Here is a 21,796-nt window from a genome sequence, read left to right as displayed (position 1 = left end):
ATACCTTATTCAAAATGAGTATTTATTAAATGTGGTCCCTATTATTTAAAAAAAAATTTGTACAATTACTAAAATGGTTAGTTGTAAGAAGTTTCATTTGAATTAATAAGTTGAAAGCAGTTAGCAATGTCTTCTTCAACACAGTTTTCAGTCTTGAGAAGTTAAAAACAACAAGAAAACTAACAGGGAAACAATTAACTACCACACTATTTAAGTACAAACAGGATTCAAGCTGCAGCGGATTAAAAATGTAAGAATTCATTTTTGCCTTCATCTGGTGCCCCCTGCTGCATGTGCTAAATTTTAAAAAGAATCCTTTTTTCTTGTTTGTGTGTTCCTTTGTGTTAAGTAATCACTTAAATAAGTTAAACACTACTTTTTTCATTAGAATAGATGATCTGAATCACCATGCATGGAATGAAATCTTTGGATGACTTTTACTTGTCAAATTAATGACTATAATGTATGTTACAAACTCAAAGCAGTATTACTGGAAAAACGGGCACAAAATGACAATAAACGAAACATTTTTAAAAGCAAATACAGCCCAATAATGAGTAGCATATATATAAAACAGGAGAAAATTTGAGTTAACATAATATCCAAATTATTTTTATTATAATGAATGCATGACTAGGCTGAGGAAACATATCTGCTTAACTCAAAATCTAACCATTTCATTTTTAAAACTCTTAATCAGGTTTAAGCAAAAGTAAAGTTACGTATCTGTCATTTCCTTGGTTATAGCACTACGGTTTTATAGAACAAACAAGATCTAGATCACAAAGTATAAAAGAACCTTCCCCAGATGGACAAAGTCTTTTGGACATTTGTTACTAGGTAAAAAAAATCATAAATCTGTTTATTCAAAGGAACGATATATATTTCTCATGAAAAAAGATGACAGCCACCTCATCAACTACTCAAGAATTACATGTTTTTTGAAGTTTTCTTTTTATATACCACATGATAGCCTCAAGAAAGAATATAAAATTAATATGATATCTTGGGAATTCCCATCGTGGCTCAGCAGTTAGCAAACTTGACTAGCATCCATGACGACATGGGTTCGATCCATGGCCTCGCTCAGTGGGTTAAGGAGGTGGCGAAGCTGTGAGCTGTGGTATAGGTCACAGACATGGCTTAGATTCCACATTGCTGTGGCTGTGGCATAGGCAGGTGGCTATAGCTCCAATTGGACCCCTAGCCGGGGAACCTCCATATGCCGTGGGTACGGCCCTAAAAAGACAAAAAGACCTAAAAAATAATAACATAAAATAAAATAAAATAAAAATGATATCTTGTATCAGTTATCTTTTACTTTAATTATTTGTGTCTCTCTAGCATGTAAGAGAGCCCCTTTGTAGCTAGTTTAACAGATTCCTATCAATCATATACATTTCAGTTAAAACAACTGCTGTGGATGGTCTCTTTCTGCTTTAAAATTTCCTAACTCTTTTAAAGTAAAATCACTGATTTGGCTAGTAAAATTTAATCGCATGTAATTTATGAATGAAAAATTCTAGTGCCACCAGTGAAACAAGACCCAGAACTAAATTTAACATTTTAAAAAGAGTAAGAAAGAGGAGATAGGGAGAGATTACCAAGCAACTGACAATACAAATACAATTTTATAGGATGAGTTTTTTAAAACAATTACTTCCAAAACATCTGTTAACGCACAATTTAGCTATAATATAAGCAGAAGTTAAGATCCTACCAACTTGTAATAGTAGAAAAGAAGGAACGAACCTGGAATCTAGAGATCTAGGTTCTCAGGCCAGCACGAGATTCCATCCCAGTCAAAATGCCAGGATTCCACATTACTCATTGGATATTGTAATTTTAAGTAATGAGTCTTCTATAAATTAAGCAGGGCCTCTAGCATGCATCAATAATTAAAATTAAAATGCATTTCTCTGAAAAATATTCTGTAATCTTACTAAGTCAAATAGCCTGAATACAGTAGATTTTATAATAGCATTTTCAGGATACATAAGGTAGAAAACCTTATAGTCAGTAGCAAACCTACAGATTCCTTCTTCTTCATCCAGAGTCTCACCTACCTTACAGCCTCCTGGTTAAGGATAAGAAGAAATATGAAATGCTTCTCCCAGGTGGGAAGAGACTAAGAGATATGAATGAAGCCTGTCACCCTGTGGAGTTACCACTGTAATAAATGCCAATGTATTTATTTCTAGTGATGGAGGAAGGGAGAAATTTATATTATGAGCCAGGGTTGGGGAAGGAGCACTTCCATTTTCCTCTCTACAGATTAGAAAATCATGACATACAAGATTTTATGAGGCTTTAGTAAAAATCTATTTTTAAAGTCATAAGAATTTTCATATGACAGAAATATAGATGAAAATACAAATTTAAGGGTTAAGAGCAATGACAGGTGAGTTAATAAAATTACTTATGAAAATCTACAATGAACTGCAATTTCACTATTACACATAAGAATGTGTGAAATATCAGGTCATTTTTTATCTTGGTAGACTTACCACCCTAATTTTTTTAATTAAAAAAGATAACTTTTTTTTGGTGGTATCACATTTAAATAAAGGATCTAAAAAGACTGCAAGTGATCCTTGATAAGGTGAGGGTAAGGGTGCTGGAGCTCCAGAGGAAAGCTGGGGTACACGGAGGCCCAGGCCTCACTGGATAAGACTCCAATAAATGCATGGTTTTAAGAGGTTATTTTGATTCCTTTTTTTTTTTTTTTTTTTAAGAAGTCATATTTGTTCTATTACATGCAAGCCAAAGAAAAAGTCAACTCAGAAACAGCCTTATCTCTGCAGGCCTTTAGACCTATATCCTTGTTCTAATGTTGACAACAGACATGTGACCCTCGTTTCCCTTCACTCACAGTTTGTCCTCTCCCTGCAGCCCAAGTTCTCAAAAAGTACAAAACCAAACCCAACACACTTCCCAGTAAACCTAAGCAGGGATAAGAAATTCATAGCGGAGTGTCCCACTTAGCAGTCTCAAACTGTGCTGCCAACACCCCTATCAACAAACTGAGCTGAGTTCCCACACCAGCCGATACCCATTTTACCCCTCTGACAAGGAAAAAAGTTGTAACATAATGACATGCCAGTAAACTTTACAAAGTAAGGAAAGGTCATTCCAGATTTGAATCTCCCTGGCAAATGCCTCTGCTTTAGTGGCTCTGCTAGTCCCTCTAGGGTTATGCTGGAGATGGAGGATAGTGGGAGTGGCTAGGTGAGGCGCGAACAAGAGACCCAGTTTAGCTAAGACGCTCAGGTAAACAGGAAGGGGAGTGGGCCCAGCCATCTGGAGGGGGCCCAGCCTGTATGCCATAGCAAGTGGGGCTGGTGCTATTTCCTTCTCATTCCAAGCCATCCTCACTTCCTGGCTAGAGTTGTAAGAGATGAGGAGAAAAGACACAGGCAAGACAGAGATAAGGTTCACTCCTATTTAAGGGGGTGCCTCACACCTCAGATGGAAGAGAATCACAGCAAAAGAAACAAAGGAAAAAGTAAAACGAAAAACTGAAGTTCTCGGATATAAAATGCACAATGCAGATAAAGAAATCAGAAACAAACATTTACTGGCAACTTTGCAGAGCTGATTCAGGGTTAGACACACTTTCATTTTTGTTCTAAAGTTCTCATGTTTAACAGAAGCCCAAGCGGCAATTTCAACCAAAGATATTCACTTCTGTGTTAATAGCTAAATACTTCTGGAGAATTTCCTTCCCCAAGATGAATGGCAAGGGAAAACTTTTGGGGAGAGGGGACTACTCAAAAATTTAAGATAATATTCAACAGAAAGGCTCAGAATTGTATAGTGAAAAATTTAGGAAAGAACATTTTAAACATTCTTAGTTTAAAAAGCAAACACCCTACCGACTGAGAAGAAACAGTACACAGCAAATGAATTTCAAAGACAAATTGCTAGTTAATACTAAGCCAACTCAAATTACTAATACACCGCTACACTTAGATGCAACTGAGGTGATGCTGCAAAATTTGGAAGGAATATAAAAATGATCTGAAGTTTTATAAATCTCCTCAACCTCTACAACTGTCTTAATTGGTTAAGCCTCTCCCAAGGAAAGGAAGAGCCTGCTTTACAACACCAAATAACTGTTCAAAGTTTGGCACCAGCATATTCATATTCACTTTTTCCAGATATCCTCTTTACAAAATAGTCAATTTTAAATTGCCGAGAGCTAAAATTGTCTAAACTGAGGCAGGCTGCCCAATAACTACTCCTTTCAAAAATCCACTACATTTGTTGGACTTTCTATTGTTTTTATCTTCAAATATGAAAACATTGAAAATAATATGCTGTTTTATATTTAAATGTTATATCTGGACTCAGTGGCAAACAAGCAAACAAGAGTTTGAGACTGAGTTCTCTTTAAGATCACTGGGAAGGCCAAGGATTAGAAGCTTTTCAGTTCGGCAGAATAATTAATCAGCATTCTTTTCACCTTCAATTCCTCGCCTTTATTTTAAAAATCATCCTTATTTTATTAAGTGAACCCTTAGGAAATAAATTTATCACCAGAAAATAGGAAAAAAGAATTACCACAGTTGGCCAGACTGGGATAAGCTGAAAGTAGAAAACTAAAGCTGAAGCAAAGTCTAAAACTCGTTACCTGTCTGGGAGATTAAGGGAGGGGAAAGTGTTTTATGGGTGTCTTATTAGGGAACAATTAAAGGACAACGTAATATTCCAATTTTAATTTTAAAAATTAAAAACAATTTAATGGACCTATCATCTTATTTAATTACTTAATATTGTGTCAAATAAATCTAAATCATTTAACTATATATTATAATAAAATCATATTAAAAATATGCACACAGATATAGCCTTGGAGGGAAAGGACAGGGCTAAGCGCCAGGAAAGAAACCAGCACTTAGTGAGCACTTATTATGTCAGACTTCCTGCTAAGTAGTCTCTATATGTTATCTGACTTTATTCCTCACAATAACTCTGATGAAAGGATTATTGAAATCCTTTTAGAAAAGCTGTTTACCACAGCTTGTAAAGTGGCAGGACTCAAACGGACTTTAGACTTTCTGACTCCAAAGCCCAGGCAACTACTCCATTTGCAGAATCTCATCTCTTCTTATTGGTAAGTATAGAGTAAATTATTTCTGAATCAATAAAGCAGAACACAGAGATACAGGAGAAACACACAACCTCTAGGTTTTCAGGAAACCACAGCTTGCGTATGGTTGATCACTAATTTAACCAATAACTTAGCACTACTATTAAGATTTTAAATGATAAAACTACCTTCAGATTTTTAAATGTTCAAGTCAAAAATTATCACAAATATGTAATTAAACTCCTCAAACACTGCATTTTATATTACTATTTGAAATGTATGCCAAGACTACTCCGTAACTAAGCATTAGCTCACATCAAAGATGACCTATACAAACACATCCAGTAAAGGCACAAAAAGAGACTAGATCTAGTCTCTACGCAGCAAAGAAACAAAGTAAGCTCAATCAAGAGATGCAAATGGCTTTAAAAGCAAACAAACAAAACCCCACAACTCTGAAACAAATCAATGATTACAGGGAAGCGGAATACATCAAAATCTATCTGTTTTGGCACTAGGGCTAGCCTTTGTACAGCTTCTAAGAAAATAATAACAACCCCCAGCAGTACCATGGGACACACATCGAGACGGGTCAGGCTCGGAACTGTGAAGACTCTGTCCATTACTTATTAAGACAGACTTCTGTGTGTTTCTTTCTCTTCATATCAGATTTTTTTGCCAAGCCACACATACGTTTCAAGCAATGTTCAAAGCTAGGAGCAGATGTAGATTTAAGAAAACAGAATGTGCATTTACAAAAGGAAGTAAGAGTCTACTTGGGGTGGTGAGAACTACAGAGTACATATTCCTTAAAACTTCCACATTCTCTTCACCTGGTCTGCATTAAGTATTAATTCCCCCCCAATTAATACACCTGTTATTAAGGCCACTCTGGGACTGTTTAAGAATAATGGTAAGAGTTCAATTTCTCACAATACGTTCAATATAAATTTTACTCTAGTTTAAAAGAAATAACAAGGAGTTCTCTTATGGTGCAGCCAGTTAAGGACCTGGCATCACTGCAGCAGCTTGGGTCACTGTTGCAGCGCAGGTTCAATCCTTGGCCTGAGAACTTCCACATGCCATCTATGGATGTGGCCAAAAACAAACAAAAATGCATTTCTTAATAATCTTACCAGAAATTTTATTATTTATTTATTTATTTATTTGTCTTTTTAGGACCACACCTGCGGCATAGGGAAGTTCCCAGGCTAGAAATCGAATCGGACCTGCGGCTGCTGGTTAACACTATAGCCAAAGCAATACAGGATCTGAGCTGTGTCTGTGACCTACACCACAGCTCAAAGCAATGCCAGATCCTTAACCCACTGAGTGAGGCCAGTGATCAAACCCATATTCTCATGGATACTAGTCGGGTACATTACCACTCCGCCACAATGGGAACTCCCAGAAATATTTTTTCAATCATTCATTTGTCCAGGGTGGTTTAATTTTTTCTTCAAAGTGTTTATGAAATTCTGACAAATAATTTCTTCTGAATGCCAAGCTAGGAATAAGGGGAATGTGCGTGCCACTCTTTTTAAAGCTAACAAGAGGAGTTCCCGTCGTGGCGCAGTGGTTAACGAATCCGACTAGGAACCATGAGGTTGCAGGTTCGGTCCCTGCCCTTGTTCAGTGGGTTAACGATCTGGCGTTGCCGTGAGCTGTGGTGTAGGTTGCAGACGTGGCTCGGATCCCGCGTTGCTGTGGCTCTGGCGTAGGCCGGTGGCTACAGCTCCGATTTGACCCCTAGCCTGGGAACCTCTATATGCGGAAGAAGCGGCCCAAGAAATAGCAACAACAACAACAACAACAAAAAGACAAAAGACAAAAAAAAAAAAAAAGACTAACAAGAGCTTTGAAATTTATTGGAGATAAGGGCTTTTTAGAGATTTTAATGTATCTGAAGAAGTCTTCTATGAAATAAACTGGATTCTTCACTGAAAATACTCTGTACACACAACAAATTTATAATTATCTTCTTAACCAAATCATGAAGCCACCAAGAGATCCTACAAGAATTTATATATATATATTTATAAGAATTTATATATATACATTTACAAGAATTTATATATACATACACACACACACATTTATGTCTCTGGTCATGAAAACAGATGCATGTAAGTGGATGATACAGACATGGAGTAGGTTAACTGTATGTTATTTAAGATCTATTTACACAAAGTGAATTCACTTTGACAGGACCAAGGGATAGAGACCCCACTCCTTACCTATTAACTTCTCACTTAAAGAATAACCCACTGATCACTGCTACCTCTTGCTACAATTAAAAGCACCAAATGAGAATCTCTGGATTTCATGCTCTTCCATGAGGACATGTTAACACCCCTATCGTATTTACAGCTATATATCAGGTACTTTTTCAATACAGGCACAAAGTTAGGTGGTGAAAGAAAAGTCTCAAAAGCATGACTGTTCTTAACGTACTAGGGAATGGTCACAATTATTAGAAAATTATAGACAGACAAATAGACAAAATCCATCCATCTTCATCTTACCATGTTCACAAAGGACAAGAAGTAGCTTGCATTAAAACATCATCAGTGAAATCAGGTCTAGGGAAGGTATAAGCCAGATTAAAGACAGTGGAGACTGAAGGTGAGGAAGAGACCTCAACACCAAGTGAAGCAAGCCAAAGATGTTTTGATTAAAATATACAAATTTAGCTCTGAGCTTTCTGGCAGTCAAAGCAAATGGGGGAAAAGGTAATTTATATCATTCCAAGGTAGAAAAACACCAGATATCAAAGTAGGTACGACTTTCTCTAGTTCTTAGCCCTAAAATAAATTTTCATGTGATGTTTCAAAGGAAAACTATTGTGCAGTTTTTTGAGAAGCAAAAAAATAAGTGATTTCTTTTTACAAATCTAGGTTTTTAGAGTAAAACAAGGAGAGACTGACTCATGAGTACTTTTCATAACACAGAAAAAACAGTCTGTACAAGGTACCAAAAAAGAAGGGAAAAAAGGAAGAGAGTTCCCGCTGTGATACAGGTTAATGATCCAGCACTGTCTTTGTGGTGGCATGGGTTTGATCCCCAGCCCAGCGCAATGGGTTAAGGATCTGGCATTGCCAAGGCCGCAGCTCAGAATTGATCCTGGACCAGGAACTTCCACATGCCACAGGTGCAGCCAAAAAAAGAAGAAAAAGGGCTGTTAAAATTAATTGTTTTATCTTATAAGAAACTACCTACCAAATTCAAGTTGTTCAAAAAATAAGATGGGGATGCAGTAGTAGTGAACACTAAATATTAAAAATAGAGAACAAATGATCACTTTTTGGAAGTACTGCAAAACCATCCATTCTAAAACCATTTACTGAGCACCACCTGTGCTGGGAGCCTGATAAAGATATAGGGACATGATCTTTTAAGTTGCCCACTCTTCAATACAGGCTGGTGGTTAATTAACACACTTATCTCTCTGGACCTTAATTTCCTCATCTAGAAAATGGTGGTTGCAACTTCCAACCATATGGGGATGGCAATTTAAAAAACTTAACTCCAGTCCAGAAGGCTGTTTGCTTAATGAGCACTTTCAGAGGGAGTTCTATAGATAACGCACGCTGTTAAAGTCTACAACTGACTTTATCAATCCCACCCTCCACAGCTACTAATTCTGTTTTTCTCCTTCAGTGGGAGTCCCTCTGCATCATCACTCTTGACCACCTCCTCTCACTCAGTTCATAGAGCCCTCTACCTTCTCAATGGCTCACTAACCTGTTTTCTCAAAGGCAAAAATCATTTAGAATGTTTCTAAAAATTTTACCTGGGAAAACGCTCAAGAGATGTCAAGAGAGGAGTTCCCATTGCGGCTCCATGGATTAAGGATGCAACACTGTCTCTGTGAGGATGCAGGTTCTGATCCCTAACCTCACTCAGTGGATTAAGGATCCGGCATTGCCGCAAGCAGTGGTGTTATGTCACAGATGCAACTAGGATTTGGTGTGGCTGTGGCGAAGGCCAGCAGCTGCAGCTCCAATGTGACCCACAGCCCAGGAAATTCCAAGTGTCGCAGGTGTGGCCATAGAAAAAGCAAAAAAGAGAGAGACAGAGACGAAGAGAAAAAAAGCAAAACATATAAATAACCCGGGCTGCTCGCTCCTACTAAAGAGAAAGACTGGAAAGAAATACGCTAACAAGGTAATGGCAACAGTTCTCTGGGAAGTGGGATCAGAGATGATTTTTGTTATTTTACTTATTTCTACCTTTATTTCCCGTGGTTTTGGGCAAAGGCAGTATGCAACACATATTAAAGGAGTACATACACACATATCAATAGAATTTTCTTTTGCTGGCTAACTTGTTTTATTTACATGGTCACCAAATAATCTGGGTACCAGACTACCCAGAATCTGAAGTAGCCAACCTGGTCTGAATACCACCTGCTGTGGACTGAATTGTGACCCACCACAAGTTCATATGATAAAGGCCTACCCTGCAATGTGATGGTATTTTTTTAGGATAGGGCCTTTGGGAAGTAATTAAGTTCAGGTGAGGTCATGAGAGTGGGGCCCTCACAATAGAGTAAGCGCCCTTATAAGAAGAGACACCTCAGAGTTTGCTTCCTCTCTCTCCATCCATCCACAGGCAGTACTGAGTAATCAGGCTATTTAAAGACACAGTGAGAAGGTTGCCACAACCTAAGGAGACCACTTTCATCAGACACCAACCCTACTGACACCTTGATCCTGGACTGGTCTCCTATGAAAAATAAATTCCTGTTGCTTAATTCATCCAGTTAATGGTATTTTTGTTATGGCAGCCCAAGCTAAGACACTACCCTTAACACAAAGCCATTCTGTAACCTATGACAAATTTATCTCAGCCTAGGTGTCTGCTGTTGTAAAATGTGAGGAAAAACAGTATCAACATAATGAGGTAACAAAGAGGACTAAATCAAATCCTTTGCAACAAGAACTTGGTGCACTGAATAACCTCAAGAGAGCTCAAAAGATTTTCACCATCATCTATCACTCAGAAATGCTATTTATAATCAAGAGGTTATGGTACCTATCTGAGGCAAAGGGAAGTTTTAGAGAACTAGATTTGGTTAACTTGGCCCCCAGTATTGTATAAACTTTCCTTTTCCATCTGCATTTTGGGAGTAGGGGGAAATTAAAAAAAAAAAAAAAAAAGGGAAGAGGATTAGAGGGTGTATATGCAACTACAAAAAAATAAAGTATGAATTTGTAACATCCATTTCATGAAACAGAATTCATGAGTACAAATACGAATGTGATCAAAAAACAATCTACCATGAATAAAGATTACAAAAGGAAAAATATACTTCTTAGATACTAAAACTATAATCTAATTATATTCACTACAATAAAGAACAGATTCAATAAAGAAAGAGACAAGCTACAGAAATTAGATTTCAAGAAAAGGTAACCTTGGATGTTCTATTATCACTGTGCATATAACAATATAATTGCATTGTACTATATAAGTTTCTATATCCTGATTCCAATTGTAACTCATCCAAAGAAAGGAAATAAGCTCCTGACCCTCCCCCCAACAGGTGACTTTAAAAACAACACTGGGGACAGGAGTGGAAATGGGAAGGAATGTGCAGCAGTGCACCTTATACAAGCAGCTGCACTGACAGGGGTACAGCTTATTGGAAATACTGCCCACCCAAGTGTTGTAGCTAAACTCAATTCAATATGGCAAACAGTGTTTTAATGTGCCATCTATCACTTAGTGGGGTGATCCACTCCAGCAGCCTCCACTGTCCAAAGACAGTTTCCTTTACCTTCAAGTATCAGGATAATGGGGATTAGAAAATCAGTACTGAAGATTCTAGAAAGAAAACATCTTAAGAAGAAAGACTGAAGGATATAATCCTTTAAGAGTATCCTTAACTGCAACCCAAAGAAGAGAAAGCTGGCAAAAATAAGAAGTGACAGTTACAGAAAAGGTTAGGGAAAACAAATAAATTCCCATGGATTATTTATTTATATCAGAGAAATACAGTACTTATAAGCACACTTGTCATCCAACCCTTTCTTGCCCCAACCTCCTTCTCCACACACTAAGCTTCGCTCAAACTTACTTTCATGGGGTAATCAATACAGAGGTCTATGCTGAGAAAAACGGGCAGAAATCCTTGTAGTCACCACAATAAACCTGAGGCTTGATACTTGTGGCTTGTTTTTAATAAGTCTGTGTTACTTTCCTATTACAATCTGCTTTTCCCAAAACCATATGAATATGCACTTTCGTGGAGAGAATGTAAAGCTTTCACCAAGTTCTCAAAGGGGCTGAGGATCCAAAAGAGAGTACCAAGTACTGAGATGCAGTGGAAAACCAGCCAAATGTGGTCTTAGCTGTCAGGGAACTTCCATTCTCCTTCATGTACACCAGGGAGGGCAGGAGGGAGGTTAGATGTGAAGCAATAATCAATTCAGTTCAGAGGCAGCAAAACAGTAGCACAGATAGCACTGAGATCACCAAAGACACACCATGAGGAAGAATAAGAATAACAGGTCAAAGCTGCTAAGAAAACCCCAGCTTGCAGCAGAACACCCAACAGACTGTCCCTCTTACCCCTATCCTACCAAAACCAGGAAGTCCATCACAGGAAAGCTGGATGAAGGCTTCAGCTAAACTACTCTGTGATTTAAGACAGTAATTCCCAAGGTAGACAAAAGAGAAAATACAGACCTCTGCCTACCAGGTAATTATGACTGGGACTAGTAAGCTATGATTGTTCTAAAGGCAGGGAGTGGTGACCCCAACAGAATAGTAACCCTTCTCTATTTGAAAATAATACACATTTGGGGGAAAAGGTGGTCTCTAGCAAAAATGTCACACTGTAAAAAATACACTTTGCACAAATTGTATTCCGCTATTACAAATGTACCTTGAAATTCAGTTCTACAGTCACACACTAAAACCCATCCTCAAGTAACTCAGTAATCCTGTTGCCTTTTGGAGTTTTTATACTGAGATCTCTAAAAGCCATTACTGAGACTTATATAATGAATTATGTAATCTGAAGCTCTTGAAGACTCTTTTCTATGGTGGGCCTCTTGGATTAGGGAGGAAGATGAAATAAAGTACGGGAAGTAAAAATCACTGAAAGACGAGAAAATTATTATAGAAAGATGTTAGAAGGTCACAAAACAGACCAAATAATTCTTTTCTGCAATTGGCAAACAGGATCTTGCCAGATGTCAGAAACAGAATTAACCTCTATGGGCTGACAGAAATAAACAGCACAACTATAAATAAACAAATATCTAGGGAAGCATAAATAACTACCTAGGGAAAGGCTATCTTTTGTTTTACTTTCCCTAAACTTCTTTCAGGTTGTTCACCACCCCCCCAAGACCACCAAACAAAACTGTCCCTCACTGCAGTGTCCAAAGATACAGAGCCAACAGCATATACCAAGGCTTTTGAAAATGTGCCAAAGGCAGATCAAACAATACTAGTTTAAAAGCTATCAAGTTTAATCACAGTATTTGCAATGTTTCAAAGCATTTTCAAACCAGGTAAAATCACCTTAACAACAACAACAAAAAATTCCCTCTTTTATCCCCAAAGGGTATATATCTCTTCCTTACAGAAAAGATTATGACAATCAGATAAAGGCAATACAAATGGCTTACAGATGCTTCCTCCTTATATGTCAGGGAGGAAAAGAGCAAATTCAAACATTCATCCCTTCATATATTCACACAAGTATTTATTCTAAGCTATAATGTGCTGCACTTTTAGGTTCTTTTAGGTCCAGCAATAGGGCAGAGAAGACAGAAAAGATTTCTGCACTTGACATTCTAGTAGAGAGGAGGAAGTACAACACACAGGGTGACAGTCAGCATTGCTGGGTCTACTCAGATGCTTAATGTTCCCTAAATAAATGATCTAGGTAATCCCATATTGTTCTCTGGGCCTGTGAACAAACCATCTCTGTTAATAACAACCAGGAAATCAAGCTTGGGAATCAAGGACATGGCTTCTTACCCTGCAAAATAATACAGTGAAAAGAACAGTTGCAGACTGAGAAAACAGGAAACCTAAATGGCACTTTTGGTTCTGCTGCTAAATACAATAAAATAAAGCAGAAGAAAACCGCCAAATAACCAAACTACCCTTAAAAATACAGTTTTAGGGAGTTCTCATCACAGATCAGCATTAACAAACCTGACTAGTATCCATGAGGACACAGGTTCGATCCCTGGCCCTGCTCAGTGGATTAAGGATCTGGCATTGCTGTGAGCTGGTGGTAAAGGTCACAGGCAGCTTGGATCCCACACTGCTGTGGGTGTGATGTAGGCTGGCAGGTGCAGCTTCAACTAGACCCTCAGCATGAGAACTTCCATATGCCACAAGTGCAGCTCTAAAAAAAAACTAAAAAATAAAAAATAAATACAGTTTTAGGAATTCCCTGGTATCCTGGCAGTTAAGGATTCAGTGTTGTCACTGCTGTGGCATGAGTTCCATCTCTGGCCCAGGAACTTCCACGTGCCACAGGGGCAGTCAAAAAAAAAAAGGGTGCTGGTAGAAAGATTACCCTTTCCTAGGCATGTCATCTACAAGGCTGGTGGAAAGCTTCCCAGGGTATATTTCCAATGATCTCCATGCCCTGCCTATCATGCCCTCCAAGAAACTGGTTGGTCTGAGAGGACAATGCCTTTTATATGGCAATCTGGCAAACGATAACCCACGGTTATGACAGCTTAATAGGTTATGGCCACAAAGCTATTATTTCAACAATGACAACAAAAAAAATAAAATAAAAAGTTTTAAAATCATCTAATTTTTAATTTATCTCAAAATGAAAATATGATTTGGATTACGCTTACTACATGGTTAATGATGACCATAGTAAACAGTAGTAAAATGGCACTGATTACCCTTGCAAGAAATCTGACATTTTAAAAGCGTTAAGACACAGATCAGATAAAAAGCCTCCATGGATAAAATTTCATGTGTTTCTTTGCTAGGTTTTGAAATTGGAATCAATCATCTATTGTGTCTCCGGGTACTAATATTCCAAAGATAAATGAAAAAAAAAAAAAAACACAAAGAAAGAAAGAAAAGGTCTGTTTCATTAAAAAAATATGAAATCCTCAAAGGAAACCAAAAAGGAAACAAAAAGACAGCTTACAGAATTGGAGAAAATAGTTTCAAACGATGCAACTGACAAGGGCTTAATCTCGAGGATATACAAGCAACTTATACAACTCAACAGCAAAAAAGCCAACCACCCAATGGGCAAAAGACCTGAATAGACCATTCTCCAAGGAAGATATACAGATGGCCAGCAAACATATGAAAAAAAATGCTCAACATCCCTGATTATTAGAGAAATGCAAATCAGAACTACCATGAGATACCACCTCACACCGGTCAGAATGGCCATCATTAGTAAGTCCACAAATAACAAGTGCTGGAGAGGGTGTGGAGAAAAGGGAACCCTCCTGCACTGTTGGTGGGAATGCAAGTTGGTACAACCACTATGGAAAACAGTATGGTGATACCTTAGAAAACTATACATAGAACTACCTTATGACCCAGCAATCCCATTCTTGGGTATATATCTGGATGAAACTTTCCTTGAAAAAGACACATGCACCCGCATGTTCACTGTAGCACTATTCACAATAGCCAAGACATGGAAACAACCCAAATGCCCACTGACAGATGACTGACTGGATTAGGAAGATGTGGTATATATACCCAATGGAATACTACTCGGCCATAAAAAAGAGTGATATAATGCCATTTGCAGCAACAGGGATGGAACTAGAGACTCTCATACTGAGCGAAGTAAGTCAGAAAGAGAAAGACAAATACCATATGATATCACTTATATCTGGAATCTAATATACAGCACAAATGAAACTTTCCACAGAAAAGAAAATCATGGACTTGGAGAATAGATTTGTGTCTGCAGGGGGGAGAGGGAGGGAGTGGGAGGGATCTGGAGCCTAGGGTTAATGGATGCAAACTATTGCTCTTGGAATGGATTTACAATGAGCTCCTGCTGTGTAGCCTTGAGAACTATGTCTAGATACTTACATTACAACACAACAATGGGTGGAAAAAGTATGTATACATGTATGTGTAACTTGGTCCCCACGCTATACAGCAGAAAAATAAAAACAAAATAAAATAAAATAAAATAAAATTTTTTAAAAAATATGAAATCCTAACAGCAAGAATGGTCAGAAGAGGGGTGGAAGTAACAAGGATCACAGTTTAAGTGACAAGAGTTCAAGACTACAGAGCATATGTGGATTCCTCACACTAAAAACAGGCCTCAGGCTAATATCTGAAGGAGGGAGAGATTCAAAAGACATCATCAGATTTTCTTCCCAATACAATTTTAGTTCAGACAAACAAGTGCTAGAACAGTCTCTCTCACATTTGAATCATCTGTAGATCATTTAATGAACATTTTTCACTCACAAAAACCCCCAATTTCAAGTTCAAAAATACTTACCCTAATTTAAACTATATAAATAAAAGTTTTAACAACATTAAAAACAAAACTGCTGTATATCCGTGACAGAGATGATCTGCATTTACCTCCAGGGTTTAAATACACAGTCTGAAGATGGATAATTTGGATTAGAGGTTGAATAGCTAAGAAGTTTCTTTCCTCCTTCTATTTCTACTAAATTAGCAGCTCCTTACTCAGCTGTGTAGGCTATCAAGAAAAGCAGCTAGCATTTTGTTACTGATAGATGATCCTACATATACGGATGAATTAGAGACTCTAAAATCATAGGGGTTTCTCATTAAACCTGCCCAAAGAACACACTATACCTAAAAATTAGTATTTCAATTAGGGACACTCTGGGGACTAGTTTCTAATCATTGATGTCATTAAGCTCTGGAGCTATTCATATCCTGCTGCAGTATTTAGATGTATTTTTAAAAATATGCTAGCAATCTCATCAATTTCTTCTTCTAATAAATTAAAATTATCAAAGCTTAGTAAAGCGGGAACACTTCTCCTCATCCCAGTATCATAATCTCAACGTTAAAAACTGTGAAATTTTTACTCAAAAGTAATACTGTAAAGCTACTCAAGATACTACATGTTTAGCTAAAACATGCCACTTTAGCAAATTATTTGAAGGAAGGAATGGAAATAGCTTTTATTGGCATTGAATGTGTTATAAAGAAGGTATAAAAATGTACCCTCTACTTTCATGCCAAAGATTCATGCAGGCATTTTTCCACTCACTGGCAGGTTGGAAAAGCAGGGTCAGATTTAATCTCCTGCTACACATTCATTGAGCATATTCTAAAGACAACTGAAAGACTGACATTTTAATTTTATTATTTTCACTACTTCCTTTCATACTAAATTAAGATTAGAAAGCATAATAACATTTTATTGAGTCTTAAATTCTACTAAGCATAAGAAAGGCAAGAGAGATGGCAACTTTAATTATAAAACACCATGGAAATCTCAATTTCACAGGCATTCAGGTGCAGTGCAAAAAGGAGAGGAAAGGACGAGAATTCTAGAGCCAATGAAGCTATTCCCATAATAAAGTAGTGTGTGGGCAGGCACTGTGGTAGTAATGCTCTTTTCTTGCCAAAAACACAGTTGTCCTCTATCAGTACTCCAACACACTTTTTCTAGTCTATATATAACCCATAAAATAACTGTTAAATTAAAACCCTCTTCTTTTTAATCATGGATTTTCTATAATGAACAAAACAATCACCCAGCACTTTTCCTTCACACAAGAACAACATAACACACTAGGAATGAACACTTTTGTGCACTTCAACTGTGACATTATCTAGTAACATACACATTGAACATATTCTATGTGATTAAAACTGTGCAATAGTAACAGTCATTTTGTAAAGGAAGCATCATAGCTATTCTGTTTTCTCTCCAAACATAGCACTTGTCATTAACTTTGCAGCTGGTTTTACAAGGTATTGTGCAATAGCGCAGCTTCTGTTCGTGCTATTTTTTTAAGGTGCCACTTTGAATGATGCTCTGGTTGACTCTTGTCCATCTTTAGCAACAAGATTCATTATTTTTAGAAAGCAATGCTTTGAAAAGTGTTATTTTACATTTCCTCTGGAAAAACTTTTTTTTTTTTTTTTTGGTCTTTTTTGCCATTTCTTGGGCCACTCCTGCGGCATATGGAGGTTCCCAGGCTAGGGGTCTAATAGGAGCTGCAGTCGCCGGCCTACACCAGAGCCACAGCAAGGCCAGGGATTGAACCCACAACCTCATGGTTCCTAGTCAGATTCGCTAAACACTGAGCCATGACGGGAACTCCTGGAAAAACTTTATTGATTTACAAAAACAGTCATTATAGTTTTAAATCATGCAAATGTTTTGGTGGCACAAGGCCACCACTTGACAAAGTCTCATAAATAACCAAGAACTTTGGGGATAAGTAGGCAAATTATTCATGAAGTCAATAAAACCTACTTTTGAGGCATGTGCCATAGTGATTCCTATTCACACTTTTCTTCTCCACTGCTTGTATAAATCATCACATTCTTAAATTCTCATTCCCAGAATGTACAGACCCACATTCCACTGAAGCCAGGGTTTCTCAAACTGAGAACTATTGACATTTAGGGCAAGATAATCTTTGCGGGGGGGGGGGGGGGGGGGGGGAAGAAGGGGGGCGGTTCCTGGCCTGTGAACTGCAGGATGTTTCACAGCACCCCCTGGCTTCCATACACTAGATGCTAGTAGCACTCCCTAAAGTGATAATAAATGTCTCCAAAACACCGCCAATGTTTCCTAAGGAGCCAAGCCCAACTCTCCTCAGAACACTTTAGGCACTACAGTTCTGTTCAAGGATCACATTTATATTACTCTGAGATACTGTGATTTATTTACTACTTTTATGATTGAATGAACCAGCCCCCCCCCCCATTTTTGAGACGGAATTACAACACAGTAATAAGAATGATAACTCAAACTGAACAAACAAAAATATGTAACTTATGTAAAAGTGGTAACTAAAACCAACTATCCTACTATAATTAGTACCCGAGGCGCACTGACCAACTCATTATCCTCTAGAGCACCCATACAAGCTTTAAGAACACAACAATTATTAGAATGTAGAAGTCTTTAAGGAGAGCCATAATCAGTCTTACACTTCAACATGTAAACTATACATGAACACAATTATTTCAATGTCTTTTCTTCTGAAAACAACATAATTTGAGGTATAAAGTGAAGGTTAAATTTTTAATAGTCATATTTTAAGTGTTTAATATAAAATTCACTATCAAAATTGATATAGGCCAGGAATTTGCAGGACTTTCAAAGGGTTTAAGAGATTAAGAGAAACTTCTAAGAGACAGATACATGTGCAGTTGAGATCTTGAAATGGGGGGCCAATTTTAGTGATCGTATATAATTTGTCTCTTGATACAATACTGTTTACTAATACTAATTATAGAAAGTATGGAAGGTGGGGGGACCACCAGCCTCAATTAATACAGCAGTACTAACACACATGGCAGACAAGCAAGAGGTTACACATGTACTGCTCATTTATCAGGTCTTAGCTCGGAAATTCCTTCTTTCTGGAAACTTTCCAGGTTCCCCAAGTCCAGGCTAAGTGCCCTTACTTGTGCATCATACATCTGCTTTGATAAAATTATCCCACTATGCTATAATCACCTTGTTATGTCTACATTTTCATAATAAAACCACTGTGTCCCCAGAACTGAGTACACTGCCTGGTACAAGTGGTGCTTTAGTTTAAGTCCTTGTTTAAAAAACAAAAACCAAAAAAAACCTCAGATGAATGCTATAATAGCTCTCCTTATGGCTTACAAAAGGAATAATAAAATATGCAAGTTTATCCAGAGTAATTAATACCAAGAAAAGAGGGGAAAAAAATCCTGAAAGCAATCAAGAATGTTGCAAACACTGGGTTATTAGAAACTTCAAGGAGCACTGTATAAGACTGTCTCTATATTTAGAAAGAGTGACTTGACATTACATAGCTATTTTTTCTTATGTCTTTTTCAGAAGAACACATTGGAAAAAAAAAGATAATATTTAAGATTATTGGAGGGGGTTGTTTTTGCCTTTGTTTTGCTTTTTAGGGCCACACCCGCGGCATAAGGAAGTTCCCAGGCTAGGGGTAGAATGAGAGCTACAGCCTACACCACAGCCACACCAGAGTCAAGCCACATCTGCGACCTACCCCACAGCTCACAACACCACCAGATCCCCAACCCACTGAGTGAGGCCAAGGATCGAACCCACATTCTCAAGGATACTAGTCGGATTCGTTTCCGCTACACCATGATGGGAACTCCAAGATTATGTTTAAATGGAGAATTTTACTCCATTGGGCAGTATATAATTCAACATTATTTGTAATCAAATAAATTTAAACCAAAACATGTCAATTTTCACCTGAAAAATGTATAACTTAAAAAAAAATGCACAATAATGGTGAAGATGCGGTTTAATTACAGGATGACATGTGTCCCAAGTGAGGCTGATCCCAGTTTACATTTATCTTGATGTACCACATGATTTGGCACTGGTTTGGGACTAAAGTGTCCCAGTTTAAGTACTAAAGTATATGGTCACAGCTGAATGGTACTCTCTTACATACACATGTAATGTACTCTCTTACATTACAGAGACCAACACCCTTTAAGGAAAAATGCCAGCTCTAAGAAAAGCTTCCACTCTCCTGAGCACCTGTATTTCAACCAATAAGTGAGATACTACCTATATTTCATATGTTAGGATGCTATTAGTTTCTCCATTTGTCACATGAGTAAACTGCCCATTTAACAGATAACTGACAACCATGATTCGAAGCTAGATGTTCCCAGCTACATTCCCTTCAGTATACCATAAAAATGCTTATGTTCTGTAGCTCTGATTCCCTTGCTGAAAATCAGTGGAAAGATTATAATGCAAACTTCGGGGAGAAAAAAGTTATTTTTTAAGTGATCATCAAAAACTGTGTTATAGGGAGTTCCCATCATAGCTCAGTGGAAACGAATCTGACTAGCATCCATGAGGATGTAGGTTTGATCCCTGGCCTTGCTCAGTGGGTTAAGGATCCAGCATTGTCGTGAGCTGTGGTGTAGGTCGCAGATGTACCTCAGATCCAGCTTTGCTGTGGCTGTGGTATAGGCCAGCAGCTACAGCTCTGATTTGACCCCTAGCCTGGGAACCTCCATGTGCCGTGGGTACGGCCCTAAAAAGACCCCCCAAAAATTGTGTATAACAAAAAATTAGAAACTACCCAATATGTCTGACAGTAGGAAACTGTTAACTGTGATACATTTATGCCTTCAAGAGTTTTAAATACAGGGAGTTCCTTCATGGTGCAGTAGAAACGAATCCGACTAGAATCCATGAAGATGCAGGTTCGGTCCCTGGCCTCAATCACTGGATCAGGGATCCGGTGTTGCCAGGAGCTATGGTATAGGTCACAGACTTGACTCAGATCCCGTGTCGCGACCCCTAGCCTGGACTTGCATATGCTGCAGACGCAGCCCTAAAAAGCAAAAGAGTTTTAAATACACCTTTAACAACGACAGTGGAAATCACTCAATGATACAGTATTATGTAACATGATATGAAACAGATACAAAAGGTAAAAACACTCTAAAATTTATAATGTTAAAAGCATATCTTAAAAAATTAGAAGGAAATAATATCAAATTATTAACCATCATTGTGTAAAAAATACAAGATGGATAATTTTCCCTCCTTTCTACATTCTCTGAAATATTGTTCTTAATTTTTTATAACTCAAAAAGGATATTTAAAAAAGAAAAACAGCAAGGGCTAAAAGTTCAAATAGAGTACATTCTGTTCTCTAACTCATAACAAAATTCGTATGCTCACAAAAGTGATAGTTAAGTTTAAAGATAAAGATAAGATAGGAAGAGAAAAAGCAAAAAAGAGATACAAGAATTTGAGGAGTTCAGTAACAGAAGCATTTTAAGAGGTAAACCAGATGTTCCTATGGAACTGTAGCAGAGGGTCCAGGGGACAGAAATTCATAATGTCATTGGCTATATTCAGATCAAAGAGCATAAAACTAGGGTCCATTTACTACAGAACTGTCCATTACACTGAAGGGATCAAGCCACACTAAGCTCTCAGTAAAACTCAAAATTAAAATCAGTTGAAGGCTATTGAGTAAGAAAGCACTGGAAAGATGACAAGACTGCTTCCTCAAGCATTTCACTGGGAAAAGGAAGCTTGGCAATTGGGTCAAAATACAGAGGTCAAAAGCATAATTTTAAGTGAACAGTGTCCCATTTGAGGCTGTAAAAAGTTAAGTTACCAACAGTAATTAGCAAATATCCATTTTACTTGCTTTCACTGTCACTATGTCTTTCTCTCCAAGCATCTTTCTTCTGTTTTACTTTTCTATAGGTTAGGCAACGTTACAATCTTTTCTCCAAGACTTCTCAAAATCAAATGAAAAACTCTTAGATACTCCTGTCCTCAGAAGCAGCATGGTTCAAATGCCCTCTCAAAATATTTTATTTGTTTTTTGCTGTCGTCTTTTCTAGGGCTACACCCACGGCATATGGTGGTTCTCAGGGTAGGGGTCCAATCGGAGCTGTAGCCGCCAGGCTACACCACAGCTCACGGCAATGCGGGATCATTAACCCACTGAGCAGGGCCAGGGATCCAACCCGAAACCTCGGATTCGTTAACAACTGTGC

At 37.8% G+C, this 21,796-nt stretch overlaps 1 protein-coding gene across 1 annotated transcript in view; it reads right to left on the bottom strand.

The window, feature by feature from the left end:
* The window catches only part of EIF3H (eukaryotic translation initiation factor 3 subunit H), a 98,793-nt gene that overhangs the window by 15,237 nt on the left and 61,760 nt on the right, over nucleotides 1-21,796 (bottom strand). The window lies entirely within an intron of this gene.

This window comes from Phacochoerus africanus, chromosome 6, assembly GCF_016906955.1.
Source record: "Phacochoerus africanus isolate WHEZ1 chromosome 6, ROS_Pafr_v1, whole genome shotgun sequence".
Lineage (NCBI taxonomy): Eukaryota > Metazoa > Chordata > Mammalia > Artiodactyla > Suidae > Phacochoerus > Phacochoerus africanus.
Note: the sequence above shows the minus strand (reverse complement) of the source record. Positions and strands in the feature narration are given on the sequence as shown.